The sequence below is a fragment of the Jaculus jaculus genome, chromosome 1 (assembly GCF_020740685.1).
Source record: "Jaculus jaculus isolate mJacJac1 chromosome 1, mJacJac1.mat.Y.cur, whole genome shotgun sequence".
NCBI classification, from domain to species: domain Eukaryota; kingdom Metazoa; phylum Chordata; class Mammalia; order Rodentia; family Dipodidae; genus Jaculus; species Jaculus jaculus.
The window spans coordinates 168176429-168195437 of NC_059102.1; the positions used below are offsets into that span (position 1 = coordinate 168176429).

General features: G+C 38.9%; 1 pseudogene; it reads right to left on the minus strand.

Moving 5' to 3' along the window:
* Positions 1 to 12392: 12392 nt before the first annotated feature.
* Positions 12393 to 12914, minus strand: LOC123457681 (annotated as a pseudogene).
* Positions 12915 to 19009: the final 6095 nt, after the last annotated feature.

The window sequence follows — 19009 nt, forward strand, 5'->3', positions numbered from 1 at the left end:
AACATTGAGTTCAATCCTCTTATTTTCTGGAAAAGGAAACAGGGTGAGAGAGTGGCCCTGAATTCTCCAAAGTTATTCATGTGTTAGTTAAATGGAGGTTATATCAATACTAAATTTTGTACGTTGTTTTTGAATTCTGATATGCCTTTAAAAATTTCTTTCTCTCTCTCTCTGTTTTTGGAACAAACCCAATCAAGTGAGTACAATAAACCCTACCATGTTTTTCATCCACTCACATTCCCCACACCTCTAATTTGGCAGAAAATGCTTGTCTCCATCCCTCAGTAATCTGGAGGAATCACTTGATTAAGCACACTCACCTTGCAGCCAAGTCTCTTGCTGTCATTCTCAATTTTCTCCTGGGGGAAACTGGCTTTCTGATGTGACCTGTGCCGTTGGGTGATACATTTAGAAGGAGCCAAAGTCCTCTCTTCTTCTTTCCTGGGTACAGGCCAGGTCACCAGCTGCTCAGAGCTCAGCTTCCCCACCCATATTTGCTTCTCTTTTTGGTCAATGAGCCAATTAAATGCAGTTCAATTTGAAAAGTTTAATGGTGCCTTTGTGGAGAAGAGAGGGCTGTGCTGGGTGCTCTGGGAGACATAGGAATGAACTGGCTGATTAGTCATAACAGAAGATGGCATGTCATCAATACCACAGTCGAGAGATAAGTGACCCCATGAGAGCAGAGAGGGAAATGATTGATTGGATTTGGGGAGATTAGAGAGAAAGATTTGAAATTAATGAACTCTAATGAGAAAAGGGTTAGAATCATAGCAAGTGTAATGATGGATATAACCAACTTCTACCTATTTTTGTCTTACTTGGAGCTTATAAGAAATCACAAATCACCAATGGGAGGGCATTCAGCATGTCTGTAATGTACATCATATGAACTTCACAGGCAACATTCATAAGAACTATTGAATTTCTTGCTGGGATTATCCAGGATGTTGTATTTGTACTCCTAATGACATGTAACAGACAATCAATACTTACTGACTGAACAAATGGAGCTGATAGGATGGATCAAACTTGGTAAGGCCATCAGTAGAAAGAACATTATAGGTGGTGGCTATGGAAGGGGCAGAGTCATGGACAGAAGGAAGCACAGGGCATGTTTTGGGTCTGGCTAATTGTGAAGCACATTGAAAACAATAAGAAAGAAGAGGTTATTGTAGCCAAACCTTGTCTTAACCTATTTTTCTATCAGATTTGTCTCTTTAATTTTTGAGACTTCTGTACATGTTAGGAATCTTAGCTGTTTAGCTATAGGATGTTTTTTTTTCCAAGTTTAGCAGTTGTCTTTATTAAAACCTTTTTAAGGTAGGGTATCACTATAGCACAGCATGACCCAGAATTCACTCTGTAGTCCCAGGCCGTGGGGACAGTGATTCTCCTACCTCAGCCTCCTGAGTGCTGGGATTAAAGGCATGCGCCACCACACCCAGCCAGTTGTCTTTTGATTTACGTTTTGTTGTGGTTTGAGTGTGAAATTCCCATCATAGGATTGGTCTCCCCAGTTGGTGGTGTTGCTTGAGAAAGTAATGGGTCATTGGGGTGGTTCTTGAGGTTTTATAGCCTAGCCCTACTTTCTATTCATGTTCTGCTTTTTAACCATGGATGCAATGTGATCACCTACCTCCCATTTCTTGCATCATGCCTTCCCCACTCTGATGGACCATGTTCCCTGGAATGACAAGCCAAAATAACCTATTCTTTCTTTCATAAATTGATTCTCTTTTAGAAAGTTAAAAATAGCTACAGGGAAAGCAACTAACATAGAGGCTAACTCTATCAAACATTAAAGTATATCTTAAAGCCTCGCTCATGAAAATGTTGCTGAAATAACACATGCCTGGACAAGACCAGTGGCACAGGAAAAGAAAAGCTAGCTTTAAACCCAGACTTATATAGAAAGTGAGCTTGTTACAAAGGTGGCTTTTCAAATCAGTACAGTGGCATTGGATGGTTTCATAAGTTGTTCTAGAACAACAAATAGGCATAAAGGCATAAAAGCAGACCTATACCTCACACCATTCACAAAAATAAGCTCTAATTGTGTCAGCAATCAAAATGTAAAAAGTAAAACCAGGGCTGGGTCTGTAGCTTAGTGGTAGAGCATTTGCCTAACACATACAAGGCCCTGGGGTTCCATTCGCAGCATTCCACTGAAAAGAAAAATGTTAAAGCCACATATGTACTAGAGGCAAATGCAGGCAGCATCATATTTAATCATGGTGTTAAGAAAGACCTTCTAACCATGATCCAAAATCCTTAAGTAAGAAGATAAACGATAAAGTTAACATGTAAAACTTAAAATTTTTTTAGATGAACAGAAGAAGGAGGAGGAGAAGGAGGAGAAAAACAAGCCAAAGACAATGGCTAGATGGTGGGGCCTAGGAGGGATGACTGTTGGTAAAGTACTTGAGGACCTGAGTTCAATCCTGAGTACCCACAAAGAATGCTGGGCATGGTAACACTCCTGTAATCGCAGTACTGGGGATACAGAGATGAGTGCATCCCTGGAGCTCACTGGCTGGTTAGTCTAGCTGAACAGATGAGTCCCAGGCCAATGAGCAACCCTGTCTCAAAAATGAGGTAGATGGCATTCCTGAGATGACAGCTGTGGTTGTTCTCTGGCCTCTACTTGCACAATACACAGAACACCTGCACATACATGTGCAAAAAAATAAACAACAATATGAGTCAGAAGACAATGGCCAAACTTGGATACACCCCCCCACAGATAATGTATACAGAACTCCCAAAAGTAGAGGGACAGTTTTTTCTATTTCCATGAAGAATGCCTTTGGAATTTTGATAGGGATTGCATTAAATGTGTAGATTGCTTTAGGTAAGATTGCCATTTTTACAATATTGATTCTTCCAATCCAGTAACAAGGGATGTTTCTCCACTTTCTAGTGTCTTCTGCAATTTCTCGCTTGAGTGTTTTAAAGTTCTCATTGTAGAGATTCTTTACTTCCTTGGTTAGGTTTATTCCAAGGTACTTTATTTTTTTTTTTTGATGCAATTGTGAATGGGAGTGATTCTCTGATTTCATCCTCGGTAAGTTTGTTGTTAGCATATATGAAGGCTACTGATTTCTGAGTATTTATTTTGTATCCTGCTACATTGCTGTAGGTTTTGATCAGCTCAAACAGTTTGCTAGCAGAGTCTTTAGGGTCCTTTATGTATAGAATCATGTCATCTGCAAATAATGATAACTTGATCTCTTCCTTTCCAATTTATATCCCTTTTATGTGTGTCTCTTGCCTTATTGCTATGGCTAAGCCTTCCAAAACTATATTAAATAAAAGTGGGGACAGTGGACACCTTTGTCTTGTTCCTCATTTTAGTGGAAAAGCTTCCAGTTTTTCCCCATTTAGTAATATGTTGGTTGTAGGCTTGTCATAAATAGCTTTTATTATATTGAGATATGTTCTTTCTATTCTCAATCTCTGTAGGACTTTTATCATGAAGGGATGTTGAATTTTGTTGAACGCTTTCTCTGCATCTAATGAGATGATCATGTGGAATCACAAAAAACCTCGAATATCTAAAATAATACTGAGCAACAAAAATAAGGCTGGTGGTATCACCATACCTGATTTTAACCTATACTACAGAGCCATAGTAACAAAAACAGCATGGTACTGGCACAAAAACAGACATGTAGATCAGTGGAACAGAATACAGGACCTAGATGTAAGTCCAGGTAGCTATAGCCACCTGATATTCGATAAAAATGCCAAAAATACTCATTGGAGAAAAGACAGCCTCTTCAGCAAATGGTGTTGGGAAAACTGGATATATATCTGTAGAAGGATAAAAATAGATTCTTCTCTCTCTCCATGCATAAGAATTAAGTCCAAATGGATTAAAGATCTTCACATCAGACCTGAAACGGTGAAACTGCTATAGGAAAAAGTAGGGGAAACCCTTCAACATATTGGTCTTGGCAAAGACTTTCTGAATACAACCCCAATTGCTCAGGCAATAAAACCACAGATTAATCACTGGGACTTCATGAAATTACAAAGATTTTCACTGCAAAGAACATAGTGAAAAAAGGAAAGATGCAGCCTACAGAATGGGAAAAAATCTTTGCCAGCTATATATCTGATAGAGGATTAATATCTAGGATATACAAAGAACTCAAAAAGTTAACTAATAAGGAATCAAACAAGCCAATCCAAAAATGGGCTATGGAGCTAAATAGAGCATTTTCAAAGGAAGAAATACAAATGGCATATAAGCATCTAAAAAAGTGTTCTACATCACTAGTTATCAGGGAAATGCAGATTAAAACTACATTGAGATTCCATCTCACTCCTGTCAGATTGGCCACCATCATGAAAACAAATGATCATAAATGTTGGCGGGGATGTGGAAAAAGAGGAACCCTTCTACACTGCTGGTGGGAATGCAATCTGGTCCAGCCATTGTGGAAATCAGTGTGGAGGTTCCTAAAACAGCTAAAGATTGATCTACCATATGACCCAGCTGTAGCACTCCTAGGCATATATCCTAAGGACTCATCTCATTTCCTTAGAAGTACGTGCTCAACCATGTTTATTGGTGCTCAATTTATAAAGCTGGAAAATGGAACCAGCCTAGATGTCCCTCAACTGATGAGTGGATAATGAAGATGTGGCACATTTGTACCATGGAGTTCTACTCAGCGGTAAAGAAAAATGTAGTTATGAAATTTGCAGAAAAATGGATGGACCTGGAAAGGATTATACTAAGTGATGTAACCCTGGCCCAGAAAGCCAAGCGCCACATGTTCTCCCTCATATGTGGATCCTAGCTACAGGTGATTGGGGTTCTGTGTGAGAAGGAAAATACTTAGTAGCAGAGGCCAGTAAGTTAAAAAGGAGACATAAAGGGAAGAGAAAGTAAGGGAGGAGGGTACTTAATAGGTTGGTATTGTGTATATGTAAGTACAATGATTGAGATGGGGATGTAAGATGATGGAGAATGGAATTTCAAAGGGGAAAGTTCAGGGGGAGGATGGTGGGTATTACCATGGGATATTTTTTATAATCATGGAAAATGTTAATAAAAATTGTGAAAATAAAATCAAATAAAATGAATTTGAAAAAAAAAGTAGAGGGACAAATCTGGTAGAAAGGACTAGAGAAATGGTTTAGCAGTTAAGGCACTTACCCACTAAACTGAAGGATCTAGGTTTGATTCCCTAGTACCCAGGTAAAGCCAGATGCACAAGGTGGCATATGCATCTGGAGTTTGTATGTAGTGGCTAGAGGCCCTGGTTATCTAATTCTCTCCTATCTGCCCCCCCCACAAATAAATAAATTAAATATTTTAAAAGATAAAATTAAAATAGAATAAAGAAAAGTGAGTGAAGACCAGGTTGGCTCCATTGACCTTGGCATCCTTGTTGCTTTCAGTATGCCTCATGATCAGCCAGACACAAAATATGTTCCACACGTCCTCTTCTCCATGACTCTGCCCTTTCATATACTCTGACCATGATGCTCTTTCCACTCTTATTTTTCTGGATAATCTTGTATATTTGCTTTTCTAAATGAACATTCATATGATTTGACTAACTGAATGAAGGACATGAGGGAATAATAAGAGCATCTTAGCAGGATCATGTAGGTGACTGAGCCCTACTTTGCATAAATCTCATGGGATCAGACATAACTAGCTATAGGTGGAAAGATGCAACTTAAATAGCATTAAATCAATGAGCTATTCATTTTTTTTCTAAATTTTTATTAACATTTTCCATGATTACAAAAAAATATCCCATGTAATACCCTCCCTCTCCCGCCCCACTTTCCCCTTTGAAATTCCATTCTCCATCATATCCCCTCCCCATCTCAATCAATCTCTCTTATTTTGATGTCATGAACTTTTCCTCCTCTTATGATGGTCTTGTGTAGGTAGTGTCAGGCACTATGAGGTCATGGATATCCAGTTCATTTTATGTCTGGAGGGAGCACGTTGTAAGGAGTCCTACCCTTCCTTTGGCTCTTACATTCTTTCTGCCACCTCTTCTGCATTAGACCCTGAGCCTTGGAAGGTGTGATCAAGATGTTACTTAGTACTCCAGTCACTTCTTTCCAGCACTATGATACCTTCTGAGTCATCCCAAGGTCACTGCCATGTGAAAAGAGAAGATTCTCTACCCAAAGTGAGAGTAGCATTAATATAAGGGTATTAATATTAAGAGAAGTTCTTACTGGGAAGTTTGATAAGCATAGTATATACAGTTATCCAGACATCAGCAGATGTTACACCCCTAGGGTTCATGACTATCCCTGTTTTAAGTTTTCAGTATCAGGGATGTATTCCCTCCCATGGAGCGGGCCTCCAGTCCAATTGGAGGGCAGTTGGTTTCCACCATGACAGACCTGCCACTATTGCACCTGTTGGCTCATTTGGCCTGACTGGTCAATTATAAGGCTTTCATTGTCCACTGTTGAGTATCTTCACTGGTGATTTCTCCTCTCATTGAACTACATGCAGAATGCAGAATGGCTTCTTCCAGCTTTCTTTTTTTTTAAAAATTTTTATTTATTTATTTATTTATTTGAGAGTGACAGACACAGAGAGAAAGACAGATAGAGGGAGAGAGAGAGAATGGGCGCGCCAGGGCTTCCAGCCTCCGCAAACGAACTCCAGATGCGTGCGCCCCCTTGTGCATCTGGCTAACGTGGGACCTGGGGAACCGAGCCTTGAACCGGGGTCCTTAGGCTTCACAGGCAAGCGCTTAACCGCTAAGCCATCTCTCCAGCCCCCTTCTTCCAGCTTTCTGTCAGCTGGTCTACATGGAGGAAGTTATCAGCTCAGTTCCAGCACGATTTCTTAGTGGCCTTGCAGCCCAAGTATGTGGAGTCTTCAGCAATAGGGTCTTACCATCTATTCCTGGTGGGAAACCAAGGGTCTCAGCAATGGCCTATAACATTTTGGGGGCATCAGGGACCTCCCTGAACAAACACTCACTGGAAGGTATCCCATCCCTGTTACTGAAAATTTTCTAGCAACAATATATGGCTCCTGAATGTTCCATTGCCCCAAACTGGAGGATTATATATGACTTATTTATATCCCCTTGGGTCTTGATTAGCCCTCCCTCTATCTTTCCTCACTCAATCTCTTCCTCTGACCTCACTTTGGACCTTTTCACCCCTATTAATCTATTCTTCTACTAACATATATACAATATCATCCTATTAACTACCCTTCTCCCTTCCTTCCTCTTCCCTTTGTATCTTTTTTAGCTTACTGGCCTCTGCCACTGAGTTTTTTCCTTCTCACACAGAAGCCCAATCATCTGTAGCTAGGATTCACATATGAGAGAGAACATGTGGTACTTGGCTTTCTGGGCCTGGGTTACCTCACTTAGTATAATTGTTTCCAGATCCATCCATTTTCCTGAAAATTTTATAACTTAATGTTTCTTTACCACCAAGTAGAACTCCATTGTATAAATGTGCCACATCTTCATTATCCACGCATCAGTTGAGGGACATCTAAGCTGGTTCCATTTCCTAGCTATTGTGAATAGAGTGACAATAAACATGGTTGAGCAAGTATCTCTAAGGTAGTGAGACAGATCCTTAGGATATATGCCTAGGAGTGCTATAGCTGGGTCATATGGTAGATCTACTTTTAGCTCTCTCAGGAACCTCCACACTGATTCCATAATGGCTGTCCCAGATTGCATTCCCACCAACAGTGTTATAAGGGTTCCTCTTTTTCCACATCCTTACCAGCAGTTATGTTCATTTATTTTCATGACGGTAGCCAATCTGACAGGAGTGAGATGGAATCTCAACATAGTATTAATCTGCATTTCCTTGATGAGTAGGGACGTTGAAATTTTTTTTAGATATTTATATGCCATCTGTGTTTGTTCTTTTGAGAACTCTCTATTTAGTTCCATAGCCCATTTTAATTGGGTTGTTTGATTTCTTATTATTTAACTTTTTGAGTTGAGTTCTTTGTATATCCTAGATATTAATCCTTTATCAGATGTATGCTAGTAAAGATTTTCTGCCATTCTGTAGCTTTGCTCTATTCACAGTGTCTTTTGCTGTACAAAATGCTTGTAATTTCATTAGGTCCCAGCAATTAATCTGTGGCTTTATTGCCTGAAAAATTTGGGTTATATTCAGAAAGTCCTTGCCAATTCCAATAGGTTGAAAGGTTTCCCCTACTTTTTCTCTAGCAGGTTCAGAGTTTCAGATCTGATATTAAGGTCTTGGATCCACTTGAACTTAATTCTTGTGCATGTAGAGAGATAAGGATCTATTTTCATTCTTCTACAGATACATACCCAGTTTTCTTGAGGAGGCTTTCTTTTCACCAATGAATATTTTTGGCATTTTTGTCAAAGATCCGGTGGCTATATCTATCTGGACTTACATCTGGGTCCTCTATTCTATTCCACTGATCTAAATGTCTACTTTTGTGCCAGTACCATGCTGTTTTTGTTACTATAGCTCTGTGGTATAGGTTAAAATCATGTATGGTGGTACCACCAGCCTCATTTTTGTTGCTCAAAATTGTTTTAGATATTTAAGGTTTTCTATGCTTCCGGATGAATTTTGTATTGCCTTTTCTATTTGTGTGAAGAATGGCATTGGAATTTTGATGAGGATTGCATTAAATGTGTAGATTGCTTTTGGTAAGATTTCCATTTTCACAATATTGATTCTTCCAATCCAAGGACAAGGGATGTTTTTCCATTTCTTAGTGTCTTCTGCAATTTTTTGATTGAGTGTTTTAACGTTTTCATGTAGAGATCCTTCACTTCCTTGGTTAGGTTTATTCCAAGGTACTTTATTATTATTATTTTTTTTGATGCAATTGTTAATGGGAATAATTCCCTGATTTCATTCTCTGTGTGTCTGTTGTTAGCATGTAGGAAGGCTAATGATAGCTTGAGCTCTTCCTTTCCAATCTGTATCCCTTTTATGTGTGTCTCTTGCCTTATTGCTATGGCTAAGATTTCCAGTACTATATTAAATAAAAGTGGGGACAGTGGACACCCTTGTCTTGTTCCTGATTTTAGTGGAAAAGCTTCCAGTTTTCCCCCCATTTAGTAATATGTTGGCTGTAGGCTTGTCATAAATAGCCTTTATTATATTGAGATATGTTCCTTCTATTCCCAGTCTTTATAGGACTTTTATTATGAAGGATGTTTGATTTTGCCAAATGCTTTTTCTGCATCTAATGAGATGATTATGTGATTTTTGTCCTTCAGTCCATTTATACATAATAATGTAATACAATGTATTACATTTATTGATTTGTGTATATTGAACCATGCCTGCATCTCTGGGATAAAGCCTACTTGGTCAGGGTGAATGATCTTTCTCATATATTATTATTTTATTTATTTATTTATTTATTTATTTATTTATTTATTTGAGAGTGCCAGACACAGAGAGAAAGACAGATAGAGGAAGAGAGAGAGAATGGGCGTGCCAGGGCTTCCAGCCTCCGCAAACGAACTCCAGATGCGTGTGCCCCCTTGTGCATCTGGCTAATGTGGGACCTGGGGAACCGAGCCTCGAACCGGGGTCCTTAGGCTTCACAGGCAAGCGCTTAACCGCTAAGCCATCTCTCCAGCCCGTTTCTCATATATTATTGTACTTTGTTTGCCAATATTTTGTTGAGAATTTTTGCATCTATGTTCATGAGGAAGATTGTTCTGTAATTTTATTTTTTTGTCCTATCTTTGCCTGGTTTTGGTGTCAGGGTGATGCTGGCTTCATAGAAGGAGTTTGGTAGGATTCCTTCTTTTTCTATTTCATGGAAAAGTTTAAGAAGCATTGGTGTTAGTTCTTCCCTGAAGGTCTGGTAAAATTCACTGGTGAATCCATCTGGGCCTAGACTTTTTTTTTAGTTGGGGTATTTTTGATAACTGCTTGGATCTCCATCCTTGTTATAGGTCTATTTAAGTGGTTAATATCATCTTGATTTAATTTAGGCAGGTCATATGAATCAAGGAAATCATCCATTTCTTTCAGATTTTCAAACTTTGTGGAGTAAATGTTCTTATAGTAAGTCACTATGGTTTTTTGAATTTCTCTGGTATCTGTTGTGATAGTGCCTCTTTCGTCTCTAATTTTATTAATTTATGTCTCTTTTCTCTCTCTTTTGGTCAGATTTGCTAAAGGTTTATCAATCTTGTTCATCCTTTCAAAGAACCAACTCTTTGTTTCATTGATTCTTTGGGTTGTTTTTCTGGTTTCTGTTTTGTTAATTTCTGTCCTAATCTTTATTGTGTCTTCCTGTCTACTAATTTTCTGTTTGCCTCATTCTTCTTTTCCAAGGCTCTAAGGTGAAGCATTAAATTGTTTACTTGCGACCTTTCTAATTCCTTAATATAGACACTTAAAGCTATAAATTTCCCTCTTTGTTTATTTATTTATTTTTAAATTTTTATTAGCATTTTCTATGATTATAAAAAAATCCCATGTTAATTCCCTCAAATTTCCCTCTTAGGACTGCCTTCATTGAGTCCCAGTGGTTTTGGTATGTTGTTTTCTCATTATCACTTGACTTTATGAATTTTTTTCATTTTTTTATTAATTAGTTTTGTATTCAGCAAATACAGTCAGTTTGGTACCATTATTAGGCTCATCCGTGACCTACCCCCTCCCCATAGTCCCTCCTTGTTGAGGTATATGGGTCATGCATTGTGGTGTTATCCCACAGTTATGGGTAAGATAAATGTCTCTGCATATCATGACCCAACATGTGGCTCTGACATTCTTTCTGCCCCCTCTCCCACAAAATTTCCCTGAGCCATGTTGGGCTCATTTTTGGTCTGCTTCAGTGATGAAGTGTTGGGGGCCTCTGGGGCTCTGGTTCTCTGATTTGGTAGGAGTTGATTTTTCTCTGTGTTGATCTCCTTCCCCCTTGTGGTATCCGGTTCATCAGGAAAACAGCACCCTTGCTTGTTTTGCAAGCTACCATCAATCATGGGCTATAAGAGGGCCTACACCTATTAAATTCTCTATATAAAAAAGTAAGGGTTATCTCATTTGTCCTAGTGCTAACTTACTCTCCGTTGGAGAATTTGCTTCTCTTTTTCAGATAGATGTAGATCCTAAGGAGAGAGCCACCCTATCATACCTCAAAAGGGCCCCAGATGAATATATGAATTTTTTGATTTACTTCTTTATTTCTTCATTGACCCATTCATCATTTAGTAGTGTATTGTTTAGTTTCCATGATTTTGTGTATTCTCTATAACTTTTCTTGCTATTGATTTGTAGTTTGGTCCCATTGTGATCAGATACAGTGCAAGGAATTATTTCAATTTTCTTGTAGTTGTTAAGATTTGTTTTGTATCCTAATATATGGTCTATTTTAGAGAATGTTCCATGTACTGCTGAAAAGAGTGTGTATTCTGCAGCATTTGGATGAAATGTCCTGTAGATATCTATTAGGTCCATTTGTTCTATGATGTCATTTAATCCAGATGCATCTCTGTTTATTTTTTGCTGGGATGACCTGTCAATTGATGAGAGTGGGGTGTTGAAGTCACTCACTACAACTGTGTTTGGTGTTATCTGTGACCTTAGTTCTAAGAGCACATTCTCTGTTATACAAGACAAAGGCAACATCTGACTGAAATATTGAACAGCCTCTCTCCCATTCTTTTTTCAGGCCCTCCCTGTTCATGTGCACCTCAGAATGCAAACATTAAATTAACTATAAGGCTTTTTGTTTTTCTGGAGACATTAAAGACATGTGCTTCTTCATCAGTGCAGATTTTCAATATGGAAGTTTTTCCATAACAGCATAAAAGACAGAATGACATTAAATAATCACCAAAAAAGAGTTGGTTAAAAAAATCAATACTTAGCAAATCTGATGTGTACTGGTATGAATGTGGAAAATGTAAATATGAAGTGATCAGAAAACTATTTATATAGACCCTACATCTGAAATGACTGAAGGAATGAACCACCCAGGGTCTAGTGTCCTTAGCTCCCGAACGTTGGTTCTGTGTGATACTAAAAATGTACAATGTTGTGTTGAACGCTTTGGCAACTAATTGTCCTACATGTCTTAGGTACTGACAAGATTCTGCTGCAGGGAACATTTAAAGACACCCATGGCCACATGATTTTAGGAAAGGTCAATTGGTACAAATAATAATCACATTTTAAATGCTGACCAGCAAGAATCTTTTGCTAAATGTCCAAATAAGTTGATCATAACCCAAACTTAGAGGTTGCAATTCTGTCAAGCTTGTAGCCTGGAAAAATTGTTTACACTCCTATGGACTTCATTAGAATTATTCACCAAGGCAAAACATTGGCTAATTATGTATGATAAAACAGTTCTTGTCTGAAGTTCCACATCCAAGGCAATAGCATCGGGCACCCCAGTTTTATTGGATACAATGGTTGTTTCTATGATCATTTGAGTCTTTGAAGTGCAGCCACATTTTAGGATGATACTTCTCCAAATACAAAACTTGCTTGCTGTTGAAAGCACCACACTGCTTTTGTCTTATGAATTGTACTTACTGCTTCTTTATATGTCATCCCACTTTCAGTTAATGCTAGGGCAACAAGCACTGGAGCTCTCCCATGTCCTGAAACACAATGCACAGCAATACAACAACCAGATTCTTCATGAAACTTGATTTTTACAAGACTTAACCAGTCATCAACAATCTGGTTGGAAGGGGTGCACCATCATCAAAAGGCCAATCAAGAACACGAATGCCTTCTTTCTCCACAAGAGTAGTGTTGAAAGTTGCTTTACATACTCTTACTATTGGGGTCACTCCATACTTAAGTCCCTCTATAAATTTATTTAAGGTTGCATTGGTTGGATTGTGAGTAATAAGGAATCTCATGTTCTTGTATGTGACTTCCACAGGAGCAGGGCAGTTCATTTGAGCCATGTTAATTTAGTTAAGAAAAAACAAAAAAAACAACAAAAACAAACAAACAAACCTGAAGTTTACTTCAATGTACTCCACTTGAATTTCTAAGTGCCTTTGAGTATGGAGCTGGGAGAAACTGGAAATGAAATGAACCTCCTAACAAGAAGCAGCAACTCTTCAATCCAGTAATACTGAGGCGATACAAAGAAGTGTACTGAGGTTTACCCCATCCATGTCTGAACTCTTATAAAAGCTGTGCATCTCATTTCAACAATGCTGTGTCCAGGCTAAGCAGTCTTATGGGAGCTTCTTGGCAGAGTAGTAATGGATCTCTACTGTTCACTGCCCTTCAGAAACTCTATAAATGTGTGACCAAGAACACCACAGACAGGATTATGTCTACTCATTGAAGATTGTGGTCTAATCATACAGCCAATCCCAAGGTGGCCGTGGCAGCAGGGCTTGAGGTGGTGGTGGTCCTGCTGAGGTGGTGGTGGCAATGCAGGTGGTGGGGGCACCAGAATACCACACAGTGAGTGGTTCTCTGGGGAGTGCCACTTTCTTGTATTAATTACTATTTGAGTATGGTTTGTTTTTCTAGGTTCCCTTTATGTGTGTTTTTCTTTTTCATCAGCATGGAGGATCCTTTCAAGTATTTTCTATAGAGCTGGTTTTGTATTCAAAAGTTCCTTTAGCCTGCTTTTATTGTGGAATGTCCTTATTTCTCCATTTATTTGAATGGATAGCTTTGCAGGATAAAGTAAACTTGGTTGACAATTGCTATCTTTCATAACTCATTCCAAGACCTTCTGGTTTTGAAAATTTGTATTGAGTAATCTGCTATGGTCCTGATGGACTTGCCTTTGTATATGACTTGATTTTTCTGTCTAACTGCTTTCAATATATTTTCTTTGGTTTTTATGTTTGGTAGTTTAATTATAAGATGGTGAGGAGAGGTACTTTCCACATTTTGTACTTTTGGTGTCTTAAAGGCTTCCTGTATCTGCATTGGCATCTCTTTCCCAATTTGGGGGAAGATTTTTTTCTATGATTTTGTTGAAAACACCTACTATGCCTTTGGAATGAAATTCTTCTCCTTCTACTATACCCTGAATTATTTTATTTTATTTTAGTTTATTTTTTCATATCAGTTAGCCAAATCAAGAGCAATTGGTTCCCCACCATGTCTATGCACCACTATTACACCTGTGTGAGCATCACAACAGGTTATTTGCTGCTAAGTAGGTTAGATCATGAGTTGCTTGGACAGATATTGGTCATTTTCCCCCAGTTGCCCATGTAGCACCTTCTGGCACTAGACATGCTGACTGACTGATGACTGACTCTATTCCAGCTTCCAGCCATGTCATTCCATTTTATGTGTCAACCACATATGGTGTCTTCAGCAGTAAGGTCTTACCACTAACCTTTAGTGGGTCATCAAGTACTCTGACAGAAATATGTCTTTCTTTTAGGAAACCTTGTAGGTCTCTCCAATCAAAAGCTTCTTGTGGATGATAGCCCCATGCTGGTACTGGGAGACACAGGTCAGTGCCAACTAAAAGAAGGAAGAAAAAGATAACTAATATTAAAGAGTTAGAGAAGAAAGAGAGAAAGACATAGAGAGAGAGAAGCTGTAGAAGATTAAGGTTAGTCTTCATTGTACCTTCTCCAGTGCCTTGTGGCTCAGGTGTTCCCTCTAAGGGCCTGGTGAAGGTGCAACCATTTGGTCTGCCTTTTAGGATGTAGAATTTTATGGTACCATTGCCATTTGGGTCTAGATTTGTGTCCTGACCCCCTCCTTTGCCCTCCCTTCCCACCCTGCCCACCATATTGTCTAGTCCTCAAGATGCTTGCTGGGTATGTTGGCATCTTGGGTAGATTCAGGTTAGGTGCTGTAGATGAGTGAGACTATGTGGCAATTATCTTTCTGTGACTGAATAAGTTCACTGAGAATGATCTGTTCCAGGTTCAACCATTTTTCTTCAAATTTCATCATGTCATTTTTTCTTACTGCTGTGGAGAATTCCATTGTGTAGATACACTACATCTTAGTTTTCCATTCTTCTAGTGATGGACATCTGGGTTGATTCCAGCTCTTAGCTATTATGAATTTAGCCTCTACAAACATGGTTGAGCAAATCTCTCTGGACTGAGGTTTAAAGCTATTAGGGTACATGCCTAGTAAGGGAATAACTGGGTCTGTTGGTAACTCTATAGTCAGCTTTTTCAGGAGTCTCCTTATTGCTTTCCAAAGTGGTTGTACCATCTTACATTTCCACCAACAGTGGATAAGGGTTCCTATTTCTCCACATCCTCACCAGCATTTATTTTCATTTGAGTTTTTGATGTTTGTTATCCTTTCTGGGGTAAGGTGGAATCTCATAGTTGTTTTAATTTGCATTTCCCTGATGATTAAAGATGATGAACATTTTCTTAAGTGTGTGTTTGCCATTTGTATTTCTTTCTCTGTGAACTGCCCATCCAGCTCTTTGCCCCATTTTGTGAGTGGGTTGTTAGACTTTTTATTGTTTAGGTTTTTGAGTTCTTTGTAGATTATAGAGATTAGGCCTCTGTCAGTTGGATATTCAGCAAATATTTTTTCCCATTCTGTGGGTAATCTATTGGCTTTGCTTATTGTATGCTTGTCTGTAAAGAAACTCTTCTGCTTCATGTGATCCCATTGGTGTGTGACTGTTTAAGATCGTGTGCTCCTGGGGTTTTGTTCAGGAAGTCTTTCCATTCCTACATCATGGAATGTTTGTCCTATATTTTCTTCCAGTACTAGCCGAGTTTCCGGTCTTATATTGAGGTCTTTGATCCATTTGGACTTGAGTATTGTGCATGGCAAGATGTGTGGATCAAGTTTCAATTTCCTGCATATGGTTATCCAGTTTGTCCAGCATAATTTGTTGAAGAATTCTTATGTTTGATCTTTACATAGTGTCTCGAATATCTTGAAATTCCCATTCATACTTTCCTATTAGTTTGTCTTTATCTTTGTTGGACGGTATTAGATCTGCCATGTAGTCTTCTAGTTTAGATATTCTGTTCTCTCCATCCATTCTACTGGTGAGATTATCTACAGAGTTGTTTTTTTTTTTTTTTTATCTCATTGACTGTGTTCTTCATTGGTAATAATTTTGAATGTTTTTTCTTCATTATTTCCATTTCCTTATTTATGTCTTGTATTGACTTCATTTTATTAAATTGGTGTCCTGTGTCTTCTTTGATTCCTTTGATTTCCTCCCTGATTTCTTTGAGCACATTTATAATCATTCTTTTGAAATCTTTCTTAGGCTTTTCCTCTAAATCATTCTCACTAGATGTCATTTCTGATGCATTAATACTTTTTGTTTGATTTATATTATCTTGATTTTTTGTGTTTCTTGTGTTATAATGTACATATTTTTGCATCTTGGATGAATTTAATGCTTGGATTTTCTAATTAGCTACAGTATTATTAGAGGTATCAATCAATCTGATGTTATATATATTTGGGGTAGGAGCTTAAGGTGGTAGGTGTGGCTCTTAAGACTCTCACAGCAACTACAAAAGTGACCCTAGATGTTGGGTTTGCCTGCTATGAGAGTATTCAAGAAGGCTGAATAGAACTAAATACGGGCAGATTCTAAAATTTAACTGAACAATATGCATTCAGTGAAAAACAGCATAGAGTATTTATACAAAAGTAGGTACTACGAGTTCCTTAAACAAAGTCACAGTCCTTTATGATGTGCGTTGCCCCACACCCTTAATCCTGTCACTAGGAGGCTAAGATTTCTGGTCTGTTGAGGGTTCCAAGTCAGCTTGTGACTATGTGAGACCCTTGCCTGGTATAATCCCAGTTACCTTTTGGGATGATTTTGGTTTCAATTTATCTGTGCTCCTTCTTGGGTCCCTCTTTGTGGCACTTTAGGTTCAGGTAGGCTGGCTGGGTCACTGGATCACTGCTCTGATTGCCTGTCAGGTGCTGTGTAGGTAAGGTTATGGTTATCCAGTTTCCCAGGTCTCTGGTTCTTGCTGGCACTGGGGGAGGGGAGGCTATAGATGATGTTTGATGTTTTCCTGCTGGTCCTCACAATTGTCTTCCTCACAAGCTGCTCCTCCATTCTTCCCTGCTATCCTCTCTTCATGTTTCTTTCTCCCCCCCCTTCATGTTTCTTGAGTTTGTGAGGAGCTCTGGTATGAGTGGAGAGTCTCCTCACCTGGCTTTTCCTGAGGCTCAGGCAGAGTCTTAATGCTGGAGCTATGCAGACCTGGTGACGCTGCTGCTGGAGCCGCTTCTGCCTGCTTCTGTGATGTCTAGACACTCTGGATATCTCCTACTTCTCTGCTGCTGTTGGTAATTTCTTATACACCTCACATTTTTAGTAGAAGAGTATATTTTGCTGGTTTTTATATTGGCTTTTTCTCCCCTAGGCTGCTTTGGCATGGTTCTTATGCTGCCATCTTAAGTGGAAGTCCTGATTTTCAGCTATTCTTAACCTCAGGATCAATCAATCAATGATGCTCCTTTGCACCCTGCCCACACATTTTAAAATAAATCTGAATGTGCTAAATATTCCTTAAATGAAATCATCTGAACATTATATCTCAGTCTTATGAGTTCCCTGACTGCTCTAAGAACAGCAAATGGATCTAGAGGGCAGTGGACACTACTCTGCCCTGACCCATGGTGGGAGGGTGGACATATTTACAGGAAGACCTTGGTGTCCCCTTCGCAGGCAGACTAACACGAGTTGCCCTCTCTGAAGGACCTGGCTCATCAACAACTCAGGGGAACTGTATTAATGTGATTGAAACAGCTCTTTCTTTCTTTTTTTAAAATTAACACCAAGCACTGTATGTTTTCAAGGAAGAATTCTCAATATTTTTTAGTTGTTGCTGTTTTTTAAATATTTTTATTTATTTGTGAGAGGGAGAGAGGAAATATGAATGAGAATGGGCATGTCAGAGCCTCCAACCACTACAAATACCAGATGCATGTACCATCTTGTGCATCTGGCTTACATGGGTCCTAGGGAATTGAACCTGGGTCCTTCAGCTTTGCAGGCAAGCACCTTAACCACTATGCAATTTATCCAGCTGCTTTTCTTGCTCTTTGAGCAAAAAGAAATGTATTTAATCTTTAACTTGCCCACTAATAAAACAATTGTTTTCCTTCATCAGAGCAAATTCTTTCTTCTCTTGTGAAAGGTGTAGTAAACTGAAAACTGAGGAATGAGAAGTCCATGAACATTCTAGAATACCAGTAAAGGCTTTCGTCTTTGGTTTTAAAGCCTTATATTAGCTATTCCTGCTGTATATTTTCTAAGGAAGTAGCACTGGAGATAACTAAGCTGCAGAGAAGCAGATCAGCAAGGACCATCTCCTGTCCTGAAGACAGTGTTCCACAGCATGCCTCCCCTTCCTTGGGCTCTTACATTCTTTCTGCCCCCTATTTCCTGTGATGTTCCCTGAGCCTTGAAGAGGGTGATTTAGATGTTCCACTTAGGACTAAACATTCAACAGTCCCTTATTATCACCACTTTGACTCTTTATGAATCTCTGTAGTAATCACCATCCATTTCAAAAGTTAGCTTTTCTGACCAAAGCTGACAGTAGCACTGATCTCTGGTTATACATCTGAATAACTAGGAGATAATTCAATGGGCACAGCATGTAAAGACTTTATTTCTAAATAAGGTCATATTCTGAGGTACTACAAGTCAAAACTTCACCACCTTTTTTGAGGGCCTTTCAGAAGGCTTTTGGTGGATTTCTGAACTTAACAAGTATCGACAGCAGTTTCTGCCTTCTGAGATGTGCTCTGGTCACCAAAATTGGGAAAATTTCATTTCTCCTATGTCCTAATGCTACCAATATAACAATGGCAGCTAAAATGATAAATAATGCCATATTGCTATGTTTAGTGATGAATTGTTTCAAGGTCTTTTAGTAATGTACTATCTTGTAATCTTTCACTTGACTCCACTGGGTAGGGACTATTATGTTTTATAGGTGAGAAAAAAAATGCACAGAGGGGCTGGAGAGATGGCTTAGCGGTTAAGCGATTTCCTGTGAAGCCTAAGGACCTCGGTTCGAGGCTCGGTTCCCCAGGTCCCACGTTA